Source organism: Lissotriton helveticus (genome assembly GCF_964261635.1).
Source record: "Lissotriton helveticus chromosome 1_1 unlocalized genomic scaffold, aLisHel1.1 SUPER_1_unloc_27, whole genome shotgun sequence".
NCBI lineage: Eukaryota > Metazoa > Chordata > Amphibia > Caudata > Salamandridae > Lissotriton > Lissotriton helveticus.
In genome coordinates this window covers 570,676-591,191 of record NW_027611667.1, presented here as the reverse complement: position 1 = coordinate 591,191, position 20,516 = coordinate 570,676, and positions in this window count along the sequence as shown.

The window sequence follows — 20,516 nt, the reverse complement described above, 5'->3', positions numbered from 1 at the left end:
AATGACTAAGGGCTGGCAAACATAACATAGTGTTGACCCATTTAACTGCTATATTAACGTGTAGCAGCAAGGTCTGTTATGAATTGTCGAGAGACTAGAAGTATGGCTGCAGGGGGAGCAAAAAAGTTGACTGGCACCCTGGACGATTTTATTGTTCGCACTAATGCCCTAATTGATTAAGGGATTGTTTTAATGGACAGACGGGTGTCCCAAGATTTAGCTACGGCTAAGCGATCCTCCTTAGGTCTTATTGCCCAGGCACGTACGCCAAACACCGTGACTCGCCCAAATACCCTTGCCAGAGTAGATTACGCTGGGGATTATGATGTTTCAAGTTCCCAACAGGGTTTGGAGGTCACCCCTAACCCCATTTTGTTAAAAGAGGGTAGTATAGTTAGTGAAGTGATGGATAACCCACCTGTGGCCACTGATATAAATCAAAGAGGGTTGAAAGAGGGGGCAATTCCTAAACAAAAGACCAACAAATCGACCACCCATAAAGGCAGGAAAGTAAAAACCACCTATAACCAGGATACAACCATCTTAGATCCTGTGGCTGTGAGCGGGGACCTGGCAGTATGTGTCAATGACAAAGGGGGGGCATATCCGGTAAATGCTGGCCTACCATTAAGCCTCCCGGAAGATACAATTGTAGACAGTAGTTTGGAGGAAATTTTGGAACTAAGTGGTGCAGAAATCAATCTGGCCAAAATTAACCAGGATGGAAGTGGGATAAGCTTGACGAACAATAACATTTTTGAAATGTTAAAGGCCCTCCTTGAACCTATAGAGGTTAGACTACGCTGTCTAGAAACAGTGTTGAAAAATATCCATAAGGATATAAGTGCCCCTAGTTTCAGCCTGAATAATAAGGTCTTCCATGTGGCGAGCACAGTAAATAAGCTACCCTTGGCTGATAAAAGTGTCGCCCCGGCCAAAAATATCGTGCCAAAGAACCCTAGTAATATCTCAAACCCAGGAGGTGCAAAAGCCAAGACTCCTGCCCCTAAAGAAACACAGAACCCAGCTAAGCCCAAGATAACCCCCCAAGTCAAATTTAAAGACCCTATACCTTTGATTCCAAATCTGGATTCGGCTCCACGAGACAAGGTAGAGGCCCGAAGAAATATCCATCTCCCTCCTGATGCTTGCCCCTATGTAGTGATCTTGACTGGGTTACGGAAATTTCACCTACTGATGTAGAATCCTACCAGACATTAAAAAACAAAGTGTGCCACTGGTTATCAAATAATTACCCTCTACCGCCAAATATCCCAAGCAACATCTTAATGGTGGAGAGAACCCCATGGGTGGGAGGGAATAGAAAAAACTTACAAGGTGACTGTATCGTGGTAACCTTCGAGAATCCACAGGTGGTAGAACATATCTGCAGAGGAACCTCTCGCTATCAAGCGAGTACTGTTACTGCTAGGCCTCTCTCTTATTTCTACCTGCCTGTGAACCAAGTGGACAAAAGATGGAGCTGGTTAAGGGGCTCGCATGAACAAAAAACTAGACGGAGGTCTAATTTCCCATGGGAGATGCAACCTTATGGGTGGGATGAGGGCGGAGAGGACGGCTGGAACTTGGCCAAGATAAGAAGAGGTAGACCCATTCAAGGGGGGTTTGCCACAGGGTTACAAAATGGCCATCCACACTATTACCCCCAGACTGCGAATGGGTATGAAAACCACTTTAACATCCCAATGGTTAACCGATATGAGTGTTTGTCAAACTTGGACTGGGTTGATTGACAAAAACAGGGCACACCGCTCAGTCTGATGCGAAATATTCCCCCTATTCCCTTACAAAATGAAAACAGTATCCAGGTTGTGCAGGAGTTAAACACTGATCACATTTTATTTAATGATCAGGGTGTTGGAGAAGGGGCCTCACCGCACGAAAAAATGGATGAGGTATTGGGAATGGGGGAGATAATTGTGGGAACATGGAACATTGCTGGTCTCAAGAGTAAAGTGGATGACCCCTTCTGGAGGGATTTAATAGGCACTATGGATATAATAGCCATACAGGAAACCTGGGACACACAAAACACACTTACTGTTGATGGTTTTACCACTTTTTTCCTACCAGCCGTTAGTTCTACGCAGGGGCGAGCAAGAGGGGGCCTGGTCACTTTGATTTCCGCTAAAATCGCGGGTACATATACGGAAATAGTTACTGCCTGTCCCTATTGCCTCGCGGTACAAATTACCCACAGGTGTTTTCATAACGTGCTGGTAGTGAATCTTTATAACTCCTTTTATAGGGATCATTCAGTTAGTAACCTGATGATGTTAAATTCTTTTTTGTTGAACTTTAAAGAGTCATCAGAGTCTGAGTGTACCATCATATTAATGGGGGATTTTAACGCCCATGGCTGTCAGGACAAATGTCCTTCTAATGTTCTATTTGGTCCTCCGGACGAGGAAAATACTCATTTTGAGCACTCAGACCAGGGTATTTTCTTGGAAACCATGTTGTCCGAAAATGGGCTGATACTACCCAATGGGTGTAATGAGGACATTCCTACATTTACAGGACATGGCAGCGGGTCTGTCATTGATTATATTTTTTTAAGTAGTAGTTGTGGAAGCCATATTACTAGTTATTCAGTTGTGTGGTCCCATTTTAGCGACCATAACCCAGTTGTATTAAGGGTTAAAAATGTAATTGTTGCTATGGAAAGCAGATTAAATTTGGTGGACAAATGCGACATGCGGCTGACTGACCAAGCCCGTAGAATCAAGTGGTGCAAGATAATTCCAGAGGAGTTCTTTTGTAATCTTTGTAATAGTAGCCGGGAGGAACTAAAGCTTTGTATGGACGACCAGGCGGGGGACAGTGAAGTAGTGGAGGGGTATAGAAAGGTTTGCCTCAACATTGTCTCCAACCAGACTCGTCAGGGTAAAGGCAAAGCACAAGGGAAGGAAGGCTGGTTTGATAAGAATTGTTCTATGGCCAATCATAAACTTAAAGTGGCCCTTAAATCCAAACCAGTAGATAGATCGCTTGTGGCTACCCTTAGGAAAGAATACAAGACAGTCGTTGAAAGAAGGCGGCGTGAGATTAGAGAGGACGCTTGGGCTGAGTTGACATCAATTGATGTGTTGAAAAGTAGTGCCAAGTTTTGGGCCGTGGTCAACCAACCCTATTTTGCTGACTCTAGTAATAATGAACTGGATTGTGGAATTCAAGAAGACCAATGGCACTTGCACTTTAAGTCTGTCTATGAACAGGAGTTTTTGGGGGCAGAGGGCTTGACCACCTTTTCCAGATCGCCTTACACTTTAACTGTAGAAGAGGGTGAGGTGGCCGTGGCCATTGGTAAAATGACTAGTAATAAGGCCCCCGGGCCAGATGGCGTTCCCTCCGACCTTTTTAAAGTAGATATTTCTTTCTGGTCCAAAGTTTTAGCAAATGTTTTTAATAGAATTTCAAAAACAGGAATTCCAGAGACATGCAGCCTGATTCATGAAGCAAAATTGCACTCGCAAAGGGCAAGATTCTCAGAATCTTGCCTTTTGCGAGTGCAATTTTGGCATTTGGGATTCACAATCCCAAATGCAAAAATCGCTAATGAAGAATTAGCTAATATGCGAGGATTAGCATTTAAGGAATCTCTATTAGAGATTCCTTAAATGCTATTCATGACACTTTCAAAAATTGCGATTTTGCAAAATTGGGCCGCTATTTACCGAGAGGTCAGACCTCTCGGTAAATAGCAAAAACATAGAAAAATGCTTTTAAAAGCATTTTTCTAAGTTGCATGTTGCACACACACATGTCCTTTGGACATGTGTGTGCGCAACACCTGTTCAAATGTGCATTTTAGGGGTGCTACAGGGTGTCCTTTGGACACCCCTGGCACCCTTAAAATCGCTATCTGATTTGCGAGTAGCAAATTGCTACTCGCAAATAAGGGATACTCCCCATTCATTCCTATGGGCCTTTTGGCCCATAGGAATGAATGGGGAGTTATTCCTTTTTTTGCGAGTAGCAAATTGCTACTCGCAAATAGAGAACATGTAGGAATCGCTATTGATTTAGCAATTCCTACATGAATGCCGTTTTGCGTGTCCTCAATAGCGAGTCGCTATGATTCGCTATTAGGGCCACGCAAAACGGCCCGTACATGAATCAGGCTGATGGTCCCAGTCGGTGATCGTCCCCATCTATAAGAAAGGGGACAGGGGTGACCCTGGCAATTACCACCCCATATCTCTTATCGATTCCGCAGTAAAGGTCTTAGGGAGTGTGGTCCTATGCAAACTTACTGATTGGTTAGAGGAGACCAATACCCTCTCTCCTCTACAGTACGGTTTCAGAAAGGGGCGTAGGACCATTGACCAAAGTCTGAATTTACAATTGCTTATGCTTATTAGGAAGTACACAATAGCGAAGCAAGGATCCCTGTATATCGCCTTCATGGATCTGTCCTCGGCATTTGATCAAGTAAACAGATCCAAGTTGTGGGGCCAGCAATAGTATTGGAATAGACCCTAACATTGTGTATTTTTTAGCATACCTCCATAGGGACCTTACAGCCACGGTACGATATGACAGAAAAGGTAACTGCACTGGTAAAATCAGTATCACCAATGGTGTAAGGCAGGGATGCATTCTTGCTCCCCTGCTTTTTACACTATATATAAACGATCTGGGTGGAGTTCTGGGTGCAGCGTGTAAGGATATCCCGAGGGCAGGGAAGTACCTATTGCCCGCATTATTATATGCGGACGACGCTGCTCTCCTAGCTAGAACTGCAGTGGGTCTCCAAAGCCTGTTGAACTCATTTTTTGATTTCATGATAAATCTTGACTTAAGTGTTAACTATGGTAAATCCCATGTTATGGTGGTGGCCCAGAAAGGGAAGGCCAAGAAAAATTTAATGACACTGCATTGTAATGGACACAAATTGACAAGAGTCTCCAGATTTCCCTACTTGGGGGTTGTTTTCGATGATTGCTCTACGTGGCACCCCCAAATGCTGGAGAAAAAAAAGGTCCTGGCGCGCTCTATCTCTGCGGTGATGGGCTTTTAACGTAAATTAGGGGTGAAACCTCTGGAGGCAGTCTTAAAGGTATATGCTGCTAAATGTATTGCCATCGCTATGTATGGCGCTGACCTGTGGGGTTTTAGGCCAGTTAAAACGCTTCAGGTAACAGAAGATAACTTCCTTAAAATGATTCTTTCCCTGCCAAGATCCACGGCCAGCTTCATAGTCCATCAGGAATGCGGTGTGGATTATCTGGAGGATCGAATCGCCATGGCCCCCCTATTAAAATGGATATCAGTCTGGCTTAACTCGTAACTTGAAGTGAATCACGAAATTTTTAAAGATTGTCTAATGCTAGATCATTGGGACAAGATCCCCTGGCTGAAATATGTACAGCAAATGTGTGTAAAGTTGGGTCGGCCTGAATTGTTCAATAAACCTTCTAATTTAGTGAAAGGAGATTTGAAGTGGGTTAAAAACACCTTTTTGTTGAACCGAGGGATGGACAGAGAAGGCTTGGAGCTGTTAAAGCCTTCTGTTAGGACTCACCAACTGATTGTTTCCTCTGGTCATGATCTGGAACTCTACCTAAAGGTTGTCAACAACTCAAACCATAGGTATCTTCTAACCAAGTTCCGATTGGATAAAATCCACCTGTTAATTACAGGCTGCCCTGGTTGGACCAAGCCACTTGATCTAGATTTGTGCAAATGTGACGGTTGTTCGATTATAGATACTGTTCACTTTCTGGTTTTTTGTGATTATTTTAAGGACATCAGGAAAAAGTTTATTATACCCTTGCTAAAGGGGAAAGGGTTTAGGCAAGTCAAGCCAGCTTTATTGCATCTCCAACTATTAGTAGATATATGGGAAATTTACAATGTAGCTACATTTTTAACCATAGCGGTGAGACTCAGTAAAAAGATTAACTGGTCCTAGATGATCTACTGTAAATATTGACCATTGTAACTTGAATCAAGTCTTGATTTACATTCTCTCATGTTGCTCTTTTTAACTATAGAATGATGTATATATTGTTGTTTTTAAATTTTGGCATCATGCGCTGCATATTTTAATGGGTACTCCCTCCCTTTTCATATTGTATTTTTATGTCTTTATGTCGCCTGGTGACCCATGGACCGTTTTTGTGTGTTCTTGTACTTTTATGGTTTTTGTAATTGAACCGAATAAAGTATTTCTTGAACTTGACAGTGGGCCCTTTGGGGACTCGCAACAGTCTGTGGAAAGGTTTAAGTGAAGACCCTTCGGGGTGGAACGACAGGAAGCAAGCAAGGGTGGAAGCAGTGGAATCAGTTCAACTGCTGCCTCTTCTAGTGGGGTCCAGCTCGGCGGCAACGTCACAATTCAATTCACGATCCGTCATGCTCAGAGAATGTACTGATAAATCATCAAAGACTATGGGGCAGATTTACAAGTCCCTTGCGCCACTTTTTGCGTCACTTTTCCCATGTTCAAAGTGATGCAAAAGTGGCGCAAGGGGCTTGTAAATCCGCCCCTTAGTGTATCAAAAACATCGACCCTCAATGCATTGAAACCAGCCGAAATAGCAGTTCCAGTTCATTTGTGTGAGAAGTTGGCCTGGTAGGGGATGTTTCCAATTCTGGAACCACCTACTACCTGACCAAACAATCCCTTATGGTGTCTGATTGTAAGTCAACCTTATTAGACAAGCTATCCTAGGGGTAGCATGGACTAAGCAGCCTAAAGGCTTAACTTAAGAGGTCGTGTTAAGCGAGCTGTTTTACCACATACAATCCTGTAATACCAAATGAAAGGACACCACACAAGTATATATTATAAAAATATATGTGTTTATTACTAAAAACAATCCCCAGTATTCTTTATGAATAAAGGGGCACAAGCGTTAAATCAAAAGCACTGTTTAAACATACAAAGTTGCACAATTATGGATGAGGGCAGGGGGCCACTCAAACCATATACTAAACAAGTGGTATAAGAGGTGCCACTCGAGCAGTGGTTAGGCCTAGGGCCTAGGGAATCGCTGGGAGCAGTCAGGACAAGCAATGCTGAAGTCGGGAATGGCCCTCGGGATTCGGGAGATGTGCGGAAAGCGCACGCACGCACCAATGTTAACCAATGGTGCGTAAAAGCTGTAAAGTTAAAGTTAAAGGACACTTCCGCTGAACCTAGAGGAACAAAACTTAACACACAGACCCTAGAGGTGTGCACCAGTGTGGGAACACCAGCGGAGCAAAGTTACCTCACCCACAGGAAGTGGGTGCACAGGGTCGAAGTGGCGTCAGGTTTTGACTCGCAGGCTCTTGGTGCTTGAAGCTGAAAGGGCTGCAGGCGGGTTAAAGATGAAGTGTCCGGTGGAGTCCAAGGGTGGACTCAAGTTGTAGAGTACCTGAAAGCAGAGGGGACAGAGTCTGGGTCACTCAGCAGTGACCAGGGTGGAACCAGGACGGAACCAGGCAATGTCGGGCGCAATCAGGTGGTCGTCGAGGAGCTTCTCTCCGCTGTCACGTGGGCTCTGGGGCATCTGCGACGTCCAGGAGCAGGTCACGATCTGTCCCACGCAGGCTCTCACCGTCGGTGCAGTCGGCTTCAAGTTTGGAGCAAACAAGCCTTGGCAAGAGCAATCCACGCGGGATCGGAAGATTGCTTCTCACTCGGACCAGGAAGGTCAGAGTCGGGGCTCCTTTTCAGGGGAGCTGGTGTGGATCTGGAGCAACCAGATTCACGAGTCTTCTTAGGTAGTTCGTCGGCACAGGGACCACAAGCCAGCTGGCAAGTGACCGGGCCAACGCGTTGAGCCAAATCGTGCCAAAGGGCCCCACGCAGCACTCGTCGAGTGTGGAGGGCTGAATTTCGGCTCAGGAGTAGCTCAGGGTGGGGGCTTCTCAAACCCCGGTGCACAGCTTCGAGGGTCACTCGTGGGCTGCACGGTCAGTGTCTCGTGGTCAATTCAAGATGGCGTGCCCCACGCTTCCGGTCGCCTCCACGGGTCTCAGCTTTGCAGGGACTGTGGATCGGGCTGTTAGAAGCTGGGCAGGCTTGATCTCGTCGATCTCAGTCGCTCGAGTTCCGGCGGGAACTGCAACTAAGTAGACGTCGAGGGCTGGATGGTGCCTGCTGCTGCAGGGTGGTCACTCCTTGACCACAAGGGAGATTCTTCGGGCTTCCACGTTGAAATGGAGGGCGAAGGGTCCAGAATATCGTTTCAAATGTTTCTTCCAGGAAATCTGATGTGCATTGGCACTGCTCCCACTCTTATTCGAATCTGGTGGGCGTGATTACCTGCTAGGTCCCCTCCTATGGGTGGGACCCAGGAAGTGGGTGGATACACCCCCTTCCTTTGATCCAGGCCGCCCTGGCACGAGGGCTGGAGTGCCCCAGAACCGGTTTGGCCGGATTATGCAAGGGGCAGCCTTGTGCGCCCCAAGCAGTGTCTGGTTTCTTTCAAACCTCCCTGCTACAATACACTATCTCCTGTCTGAAGGGCGGTGACACCCTCCTGTGACAGGAAACCCTTTGTCCAGGACCCCTTTGGCTGAGTTTCGGTCAGCTCCAGGGGTCCAGACATTTGTCTGTGGCAGAGGCATCCATTTTGTGGATCTTAAGGTCTTTGGAGAAATCAACCGCATTAAAGTAAAGTAACATGTCTTACCCCTCTAGAGGGGTGGAATGCCATCCCCGTCGCCAGAACTGGTGAGGGGATGGTATTCCAAAGCGTATGACACCTTACACGACATGTTTTGATAAAGCCAAACCAAAGTTGCTAAATAACCGCGAGGATTATAAGGCACTTAATAGTATATGGTATGGCATTATCCTGAAACAGCTTAGGGATTTGTTCCCGACGGCTGCAGACAGGCTCAGCTCATGCTAGAGCTCCATCTCACATAAAACCACGCACTCAGCCTCCAGGATTGATGAGGCCTACCATAGGAGTGGCTCACAGGTTTACATGTGTCCAGATATAGGTTTAGATATAGGTATACTATACCTAAGCAAGGGGTGATTACACCACCTTACCCCAGCTGAGTGATCAGCCAGTTGTGTCAATTTAAGAACCAGCCAGGGGTGGCAAAAGATATGCTGCAGCCCCTGGTAGGCCTTGGTGGCCCCTATGCCCTGGGCACCTATAGTGCACTATACAGGGGCTGACAAGGAGTCCATTTCCAATTGTGGTATGTACCTAGGGTACATGGAATCCATTTTACAGAGAGAGCAGATGGCCTGGGGCCCTGATTAGCAGGGAACCAGGTCAACTAAGTCAAAAAAACAGCTAAACACAGGCAAAAAATCCGGGGTAACCATAGTCAGGTAGCCACCTTCCTACATAACCCCCCCCCCCAAACGAAAGGAGATAAGGCTATCCTTGGCCAGGTAAGCCTATATTGCCTGAGTGGCCATATAAGGAAGTACCTGCACTAGCATGGGTACCCCCTGTCTCATGGTCCACTAAGCAGTCCCTCACCCTTTGGGTATTAGAGGGTCTCCACCATAGGGAATTACTACCTTGGGTGTGTTTATGCAAAGTTAAAGGCTGGTTTGGATATGGAGTATTGAAGTGAGGCTCTACTAAGTTAGGGCTTGGCTTCCTCCAATTATCTTCCACCATGTGTGCCTTTCCTTCTTTAACTGAGTTGCACTGTGCTCTCAGGGTCAACCTCTGGCTACCTAAAGCTGGAGGCTGGGTCCCTCTGTTTGGCTTGCTGGAGGGACAGTTCAGGTTTGGGCCCTTTGGGTCCCAGGTTTGGCTGTGCCCAACAGAATCCACCTGTGGGAGGTCCCTAACTGTTTTTAAGGGGGCTCCCTCAGGAGTTTTTAAAGTGTTCACCTTACTAGGGCTACTAGTTTTGGTGCACCTAATCTCTTGATGGGGGTGCTTTATTTGACAGGGGGCCCTCTGGGTCTCACTGTCCTTCTTGTCCTCTGCAGCCCTGGGCTGGCTAAGGCAAGGGAGAGAGGGGCAGGTTACCTGCTCCAGACTGGGTTCCACCTGAGAAGGGTCCACCGCCCTCAGAGGCTCTGTCAGGCCAGGCCTAACAACCTCTGGGGCAGTTCCTTCATCAGGGGTAAGATCAGTTCCCTGAGGAGGCTGATCCTGTCCTGAAGTCTGGTGAGGGGGAGATTTCTCTTCCTCCTCCATGCTCTCAGTTTGTGTGGAGTTATCCATCATTTCAGGTTTCACAACACACATATCAGTTTGAGTTTGGGCTGTGGCCATCACAGCCCCACCAACCTTTTCGGGAGGAGACTCAGTTTGGGTTTCTGCTGTTACCATAACAGCTTTGCTATTCTGTTCAGGAAGAGCTTTTGCTAAAGATGGGGCAGGGAGTTTCTCAGCCCTACCAACCTTTTCAGGAAGGACATCTTGCATTGGGGCTGTAGCCATTACAGCCCCACTAACCTTTCCATTGGAATTTACCATTCTAGAATGGATTTCCTGTTCAACCTCAGCCCAGGCTGAGATTTCCAAATCATTACCAAGTAGGCAGTCTACAGGCAAGTTTGGTGACACTGCCACTCTCTTTGGGCCAATGACACCTCCCCAGCTGAGACTTACTACTGCCATGGGATGATTTGTTTGGATTCCATCAATGTTTGTAACCTGGTATGTGGCACCGGGTAAAAGTTGCTTAGAGGGGACTATGCCATCAGCCACCATGGTGATGCTAGCCCCTGTGTCTCTAAAAGCTTCAACTTTCAAACCATTGATGATGGGTTCTTGTCTATACTTGCTCAAAGTATTTGGGCAAGCAGAGAAGTTGGCAAACCCCATGCCAGTCTCATAAACAAGATCATTGGGTGATGGGGACCTGGATAGGCCAGGGTCCACCTGAGCTCCAACAGTAAACCCACCCAGATTCCTGGGTGTGCTTCCACTTCCTGGGGGATTACTGCTGACAGTAACAGGAGGTGTTGAAGCTGGCTTTGGAGGTATATTTTCTTTATTGTTATTCTTGGGACAACAGTTGTCTGTTTTGTAATGCCCAACCTGTTTACAGGCATAACAATAAGGCTTTTTCTCAGTTGAAGAAGTGTCTTGGGACCCACCCCCATTCTTGGAGTTTTGGGGCCCTGGGGAAGTCTTTTCTTTATTTTTATCCCCACCCTTATCTTGAGGCTTGGTAGACTCCTTCTTCTGGTTACTGTCCTGATTCTTAGGCCTAATCCTGGTTCTGACCCATTTGTCTGCCTTCTTTCCCAATTCTTGGGGAGAGGTCAGATCAGAGTCTACCAGGTGCTGGTGTAAGAGCTGGTTCTGACAATTACTTAGGATCTGCTCCCTCATAATCAAATTATACAATCCTGTAAAGTCATGTACTTTGCTGCCATGTAGCCAACCCTCCAGAGCCTTAGTAGCACAATCTACAAAATCAGTCCAGTCCTGAGTCTGTGTCTTCTGGGTATCTCTGAACTTCAACCTGTACTGTTCAGTGGTTAAGCCAAACCCATCTATCAGAACACTCTTCAGGACTTTGTAATTGTTTGCATCCTCATGTCTAACAGTGAGGAGCTTATCTCTCCCTTTCTCTGAAAAGGAGTACCATAAGATTGCTGCCCACTGTTCCTCAGGAACCTGCTGTACCATGCAGGCTCTCTCAAGAGCAGTCATCCATTTGTGGATGTCATCCCCTTCTTTGAAGGGGGGCACAATCTTTGTCAGGTTTCTACTATCATAGGACCTGGGTTTCTCTTTTGGAATATTGCTGCCACCAGTGGCATCTAAGCCACACAATTTCTGCTCTCTTGCCAAGGCAAGTTTAGCTTGGGCCATGGTAAGTTTAGCTTGAGCCAAGGCTACCTTTTCCCTCTCTATTTGGAGTTCGACAGCCCTCATTCTGGCCCTATGCTCAGCTTTCTGAGAAGCACTCATGCCTCTCTCTGATTCTCTGGAGGCACTAGAAATATGAGAGTCCCCTGAGGGAGATCTCACTCTTCTGTTGCCTGGGAGAATCCCATGTTGGGTTCTGGGGAGGTGCTGGCCCTCTCCATTCCCCAGTAGGTCCAAGTTGGCCTGGCTAAGCCTACCAACTGGAACCTGGCTACCCTGATCCTGTACTTCTAAGTCCTCAACATCTGAGTCCTCATCTAAGTCATCATCATCCTCCTCTTCAGGGGGATCAACTACAGGGGGGTTCCCTCCAGTTCCTGTGTCTAGGGAAGCTGCTTTTGCCTTCTCTAAGTCATCCTGTTCTAGGATTTCTACCAGGATTAGGCAGGTGGGGCTTCTGCCCCTTTTTAACCCTCTTGCTTTGCACAAGGCAATCAAGTCTCTGCGGGTTAACTTGTCATATCCAAAAGTTGCCTGGGTAAGGTCAACTGTCACAGGAGTAGACCCTGAGGCTTTTCCTGTGTCAGACATGGTTACTAGTGAGGTGTAAGTGGTGCACTTACCTACACTAAGTGTTTTCCTACTGGACCTTGCTAGTGAGTTGTAGTCAGGGGTGTGCTACTCCCTTCAACCTACAACTACTAAGTTCAGTAGAACTTAATATGCTAAGCTTTTGATTTTATATGTACCTAGAGGTACTTGATGTGATCTTTCAATTTGATATAAAGATTGCAATGGTAAAACAACAGCAAGCTCAAATCCGCACCGCTGCTCACCAATGTGAGAAGTTGGCCTGGTAGGGGATGTTTCCAATTCTGGAACCACCTACTACCTGACCAAACAATCCCTTATGGTGTCTGGTTGTAAGTCAACCTTATTAGACAAGCTATCCTAGGGGTAGCATGGACTAAGCAGCCTAAAGGCTTAACTTAAGAGGTCGTGTTAAGCGAGCTGTTTTACCACATACAATCCTGTAATACCAAATGAAAGGACACCACACAAGTATATATTATAAAAATATATGTGTTTATTACTAAAAACAATCCCCAGTATTCTTTATGAATAAAGGGGCACAAGCGTTAAATCAAAAGCACTGTTTAAACATACAAAGTTGCACAATTATGGATGAGGGCAGGGGGCCACTCAAACCATATACTAAACAAGTGGTATAAGAGGTGCCACTCGAGCAGTGGTTAGGCCTAGGGCCTAGGGAATCGCTGGGAGCAGTCAGGACAAGCAATGCTGAAGTCGGGAATGGCCCTCGGGATTCGGGAGATGTGCGGAAAGCGCACGCACGCACCAATGTTAACCAATGGTGCGTAAAAGCTGTAAAGTTAAAGTTAAAGGACACTTCCGCTGAACCTAGAGGAACAAAACTTAACACACAGACCCTAGAGGTGTGCACCAGTGTGGGAACACCGGCGGAGCAAAGTTACCTCACCCACAGGAAGTGGGTGCACAGGGTCGAAGTGGCGTCGGGTTTTGACTCGCAGGCTCTTGGTGCTTGAAGCTGAAAGGGCTGCAGGCGGGTTAAAGATGAAGTGTCCGGTGGAGTCCAAGGGTGGACTCAAGTTGTAGAGTACCTGAAAGCAGAGGGGACAGAGTCTGGGTCACTCAGCAGTGACCAGGGTGGAACCAGGACGGAACCAGGCAATGTCGGGCGCAATCAGGTGGTCGTCGAGGAGCTTCTCTCTGCTGTCACGTGGGCTCTGGGGCATCTGCGACGTCCAGGAGCAGGTCACGATCTGTCCCACGCAGGTTCTCACCGTCGGTGCAGTCGGCTTCAAGTTTGGAGCAAACAAGCCTTGGCAAGAGCAATCCACGCGGGATCGGAAGATTGCTTCTCACTCGGACCAGGAAGGTCAGAGTCGGGGCTCCTTTTCAGGGGAGCTGGTGTGGATCTGGAGCAACCAGATTCACGAGTCTTCTTAGGTAGTTCGTCGGCACAGGGACCACAAGCCAGCTGGCAAGTGACCGGGCCAACGCATTGAGCCAAATCGTGCCAAAGGGCCCCACGCAGCACTCGTCGAGTGTGGAGGGCTGAACTTCGGCTCAGGAGTAGCTCAGGGTGGGGGCTTCTCAAACCCCGGTGCACAGCTTCGAGGGTCACTCGTGGGCTGCACGATCAGCGTCTCGTGGTCAATTCAAGATGGCGTGCCCCACGCTTCCGGTCGCCTCCACGGGTCTCAGCTTTGCAGGGACTGTGGATCGGGCTGTTAGAAGCTGGGCAGGCTTGATCTCGTCGATCTCAGTCGCTCGAGTTCCGGCGGGAACTGCAACTAAGTAGACGTCGAGGGCTGGATGGTGCCTGCTGCTGCAGGGTGGTCACTCCTTGACCACAAGGGAGATTCTTCGGGCTTCCACGTTGAAATGGAGGGCGAAGGGTCCAGAATATCATTTCAAATGTTTCTTCCAGGAAATCTGATGTGCATTGGCACTGCTCCCACTCTTATTCGAATCTGGTGGGCGTGATTACCTGCTAGGTCCCCTCCTATGGGTGGGACCCAGGAAGTGGGTGGATACACCCCCTTCCTTTGATCCAGGCCGCCCTGGCACGAGGGCTGGAGTGCCCCAGAACCGGTTTGGCCGGATTATGCAAGGGGCAGCCTTGTGCGCCCCAAGCAGTGTCTGGTTTCTTTCAAACCTCCCTGCTACAATACACTATCTCCTGTCTGGAGGGCGGTGACACCCTCCTGTGACAGGAAACCCTTTGTCCAGGACCCCTTTGGCTGAGTTTCGGTCAGCTCCAGGGGTCCAGACATTTGTCTGTGGCAGAGGCATCCATTTTGTGGATCTTAAGGTCTTTGGAGAAATCAACCGCATTAAAGTAAAGTAACATGTCTTACCCCTCTAGAGGGGTGGAATGCCATCCCCGTCGCCAGAACTGGCGAGGGGATGGTATTCCAAAGCGTATGACACCTTACACGACATGTTTTGATAAAGCCAAACCAAAGTTGCTAAATAACCGCGAGGATTATAAGGCACTTAATAGTATATGGTATGGCATTATCCTGAAACAGCTTAGGGATTTGTTCCCGACGGCTGCAGACAGGCTCAGCTCATGCTAGAGCTCCATCTCACATAAAACCACGCACTCAGCCTCCAGGATTGATGAGGCCTACCATAGGAGTGGCTCACAGGTTTACATGTGTCCAGATATAGGTTTAGATATAGGTATACTATACCTAAGCAAGGGGTGATTACACCACCTTACCCCAGCTGAGTGATCAGCCAGTTGTGTCAATTTAAGAACCAGCCAGGGGTGGCAAAAGATATGCTGCAGCCCCTGGTAGGCCTTGGTGGCCCCTATGCCCTGGGCACCTATAGTGCACTATACAGGGGCTGACAAGGAGTCCATTTCCAATTGTGGTATGTACCTAGGGTACATGGAATCCATTTTACAGAGAGAGCAGATGGCCTGGGGCCCTGATTAGCAGGGAACCAGGTCAACTAAGTCAAAAAACCAGCTAAACATAGGCAAAAAATCCGGGGTAACCATAGTCAGGTAGCCACCTTCCTACAATTTGTAATACAGAATGCCCATGAATTGAACAATGTTACACAATTTGCATGAAAGCTCACAACTCAGGCTAAAACTAACGGTGTCTTTGCAGGTTTAGTGCCATGTTGTACAAAGACGGTGCGGTACCAATACCCCCACCCACAATCAAGTCGCCGCATGAAAGAAGTAAGGGGCATATTTATGAGTTCTGGCGCATCTCTGTAAATCAGCAGGGATGCGCCAGAACAAATGCGTCACGCAAAACTACCCTTGCGGCACGGCGGATGCGCCGCATTTACAATGCGGCACGCTGTGGCGCAAGGGTAGGCAGATGCGTGACGCATCTCGTGACGTAAGGGCGGCGCATCGCTGGATTCGCGTCGCAAGCGAGGCGCGACTTCAGCAATGCTCGGGTGTGCCCTATACTTAATGTGCTGCGTCAGTCCTTATGCCTGCTTCAAGCAGGCGTAAGGAATTGACGAAGCAGCGTCGCACAAGTGCCTGCGTGAAATCTTGTAGATTTCACGCAGGCACTTTTGCGAGGCGCACCTGCCCCGGAACGCCCACCCTGCGCCGGAATGCCCACATGTGGCGCAGGGCTTTACAACGTGACGCATCTGCCTAGATGCGTCACGTTGTAAATGGGTCACAGGGATGCGCCACGTTTACGCCGCCGTTTTTATCCCAGAATGAAGACTATGAAAGTTGTCTGCGCCATCCACCATGTCCTCTCTCTTACTTTACTTTCCTCCTTCCCTTTTGAGGGCAATATATAATATATATACAAGTACGCCTAGCTCGCGACACTGTCTATCTAACGATCGAGATCAAGCAGGACATAGTGACGCCTACTGTACCCTCACTGGCGTACACCGACACCAAAATTGCCGTCCCCATATCTGTACTGTACTTACAAAATTCTTCTAATATAATTTTTGGAAATTAAAAAAAGATTTATTTTCCATCAAGAACCTAAACCTAAGTATTTAAGGCCATACTGGATTCAGAGCCCTTCCTGACGGTTGAGACAAATTCAGTAAGAACTCCATACTTCCATTTCCCAGATCTTGGGATGAGTATTCTCACTCCTGATGCGTGGCACTTGGCAGGGCTAGATGCAACTCCGCATCGATGAAGCTGCAGTCTCAGTCTGGACTGTCCTGTCTCACTCAGGTCTGTTGATAGGTTTCCACACGAGTACATTGAGGAATCAAAAATTTGCTAGCATTCGCGACAAGAATTTTCAATTCTATTAAGGACACGGAGGCGAGGATTATGCTTCTCAATCTTTTCTGCATAAAACACAGCAGCCAATGAAAATGTATATTTTCAGTAAACATTAACAAAAAACTTCATTACCCATGAACACCCATGAGCAATGTTCCCTCTAATTTTTTTCCTCTGTGTGCGGCAGTGGAGGGTCTCTGTGCGCTGCAACCATGGCTATGTGCGCCAGGAACCAAACCGCGCGTGTCTGCGGCGCCAAATGGCACTCCAAAAATTTTCTTTAAAAAGCGAAAAGATAGTGCATTTTCACACATACAGCGCCACAATAAGGGTCTTAAGGGCAGTTTGCAATATTGGATAAGCACGCCATGACATGAACTGGTTACACTGGCAAGTACACTTCAAGTTTAGAAAAGCACAAGACTTCAATGGTGGTACCATCATTAGATTTTAATAAATATTCTTAACTGGAGCACAGTTCATTGGGTGGGGAAATGCTGCGAGCCTATACAATATCACATATACACAAGAAGGTAGAGGGCTGTTCAGACACGTCAAGTGGCGTCACTAGATGGGTGACAGGGTTGCTTCTCACGGCGATCCTTGCCATTTTTCCAGTGCTGATAAACTCGGTCTAGGTCAACTTTCCCGTTCAGGAGGTAGGCCTTTGTCCTCATCAGCATGTCCAAATGCTTCTGCTCTAGTCTATTCCTCAATTTGCTCTTGATAGTATTCATGAGGCTGAATCCTCGTTCACAGTCTGCACTAGATGCTTGAAATGTTGCGCAGACATCAACAAGCTGAGACACGACACTATACTGAGCAGCATTGCGTACAGTGAAAGTCACCATGTCTTGAAAGGTGGTAAATAACCCACCCTTAACATGTTCTGCCACCACATATTTATAGTCTCTGTACTGTCGAACAACATCTTCTGGTGTTTCACAATCACCCAGGGCCAAGACATTTTTATACTTTTCAACAAGTCTTTCAATATTCTCAGTCCCAAAATCAAAATGCGATTGTGTGGCTATTGCCTGGATCTCAAAACTTGCCCATTCTTTTAGCTCACCTTCAGGGAACCTTTTTTGCATGTGCTCACAAAGAAGGGAAACAAAAGACAAAATAGGCCCACTGTCAAACTCTTGTCTATCCTTGTACAAAACCATCAGCTCTCTTACATTGCTGCTCCAAAAGACAGTGTCCCCCAAATACTGTTTCTTAATTTGGCCAATCTTCGCTCTTGCATACTGTACGGCTTCAACAGTAGTTAAAGAACTTTTTTGGAATAGTTTGCACAAAGATGCAAATTCACCCAGAATGTCATTAAGTACTGCAAGGGAAATATGGTAGTTGGAGTCCGATAGCTTTTTATAACAATATTTAGCAATTGGATCATTCTCCTCAACTTTCTCATGCTCAAAGTACTTAAGAACAGTTTCGTAATTACGAATTAGTGCACCAACAGCAAAATGCCTTGAAAGCCACCGGACTTCATTCAGTGGTCGAAAAGAGACAACTTCACATTCAGTGACCGATGCAATTTCATCGAGCTTGGACTTCCTTGCAGGAGATCTTTATGGTTTTCAATGCCACAAAGAGCCCTGCTTTTAATATGAAAGCGCTGACTCTTCCTCTCGGGCATCCTGACCTCTAGCGACAGGAAGGCCTCTCTCCTCACGAGGCCAAACCGCCCCAGGATAAGTACATTTTCATCCAATCACGGAGCTTCTTTACCAGAAATCCTCCAAACATTTCAACAACTTCCGCTTCTCACGCCCTCTGGAGGTGCGCGTGACCCACGGAGCGCCAATTTCTATTTTATTGGTAGAGAGTTGAAATGTCCGCGCAGTCACTATAAAAATATAACTTCCTACTAGTAGGGTGACTTTACGCCGGTGACGTGTCAGTCACTCTCATGAATGCCTGTGAGTGCACAGCTACAGGCGCTCCTTCTACTGTTAAACAGACGCCTGTATCACCTGCAGTAATGAATCGGGTGTTTGCCGCAGAGGCTTCTGGGTATGCAAATGTCTGTGTCAGGCCCCGCCCCCTTCAGTGACAGCAAGCCTCCTGCAGCAGCGTCCTCTTGGGATCCCGAATGTATAATCTACGTCTAGAGCTGGTTTCCTAAACAAGGTTTCCAGCAATGGGGGTGGGGGGAGCGGACGCACTTCATTTGTTTCCTTCCTGGTCAGGGCATCATCTCCGACTTCGATCCATCAAATACACAGGCTCCACTATTGGGCACTATTGGCTTTGCCAATGCGTCGTTGATAATACCTACAGTTACAATGCAATAATAACCCGGGATTTCCCTTAGAAACGTAGTGTGTCCATTTTCGTGCCTTCCTACTAGCGGGCTGATACTCTGCCCCCTCCTCCTTCAATGTCCGCTCTTTATCGTTTCAATGCCATAAAGAGCCCTGCATTTAGAATGAAAGTAAAGCAGCATGATGAGGCGCGCACAGGATTGTGGGTATGCAGATAAGGAGTGACGCGCTGCCTCTCCCTCAGGAGCCTCCCGACCTCTAGCGACAGCAGGGAGCGGTGCAGCTCCCGCTCCTTCGCGCAGGCGCCTGGTACTGCGTCACGTTACCCTGTGACGCCTTCCGGTGACGACTGCGGAAGCCTTCTCGCCTCGGCAGATGGGAGGCCCGACCCCCCAGGAATCTCACTCACATTCAACCAATCACGGAGTTTCTTGCACAGAAACCCACCAAAAATTGCAAAGTACTCCGCTTCTCACGGCCCCTCGGACTGCGCGTGACCCGCGGAACAAAATCAAGTTTAGGTACAAGTTCATCTGTCCGCGCAATGACGATAGAAAATATCACTTCCCACTGGTAGGGTGACTTTACAGCGGTGAAGTGTCAGTCACCCCATGAATGCATCTGAGTGCACCCCTACAGGCGCTCCTTCTCCTGTTAAACAGAGGCCTGTGTCACCTGTAGTGATGAATCGGGTGTTTGCCGCAGAGGCTTCTGGGTATGCAAATGACTGTGGATAGCCACGCCCCCCCAGCCCCAGGGTTTCTTGTGCTCTTGGGTCTCAAATGTATATTCTCCGTCTAGAGTCGTTTCCAGCAATGGGGGAGGGGGGATGCACTTCATTTGTTTCCTTCCTGGTCAGGGCGTCATTTCTGAACAATTTCTTTGACTGTGTATCTTCTAATTCTGAACAATTTCTTTGACTGTGTATCTTCTAATTCTGAACAATTTCTTTTACTGTGTATCTTCTAATTCTGAACAATTTCTTTGACTGTGTATCTTCTAATTCTGAACAATTTATTTACTGTGTATCTTCTAATTCTGAACAATTTCTTTTACTGTGTATCTTCTAATTCTGAACAATTTCTTTGACTGTGTATCTTCTAATTCTGAACAATTTCTTTGACTGTGTATCTTCTAATTTCTGAACAATTTCTTTTACTGTGTATCTTCTAATTCTGAACAATTTCTTTGACTGTGTATCTTCTAATTCTGAACAATTTCTTTGACTGTGTATCTTCTAATTCTGAACAATTTCTTTTACTGTGTATCTTCTAATTCTGAACAATTTCTTTTACTGTGTATCTTCTAATTTCTGAACAATTTCTTTGACTGTGTATCTTCTAATTTCTGAACAATTTCTTTTACTGTGTATCTTCTAATTCTGAACAATTTCTTTTACTGTGTATCTTCTAATTTCTGAACAATTTCTTTTACTGTGTATCTTCTAATTCTGAACAATTTCTTTGACTGTGTATCTTCTAATTTCTGAACAATTTCTTTGACTGTGTATATTATAAAACAGAGGTTTACATAAAGGAGATGCTTTGAAGGTCTCTCCGTGAGAATCATGACTGCCTGGAAGTGACAGCACAGGGAGATAAAATAGATAAAATTCCCTAAAGAAGCTTAAATAGTATGCGCTAGAACAGGGGTACTCATAGTACGGCCCGCGGGCCACTGGCGGCC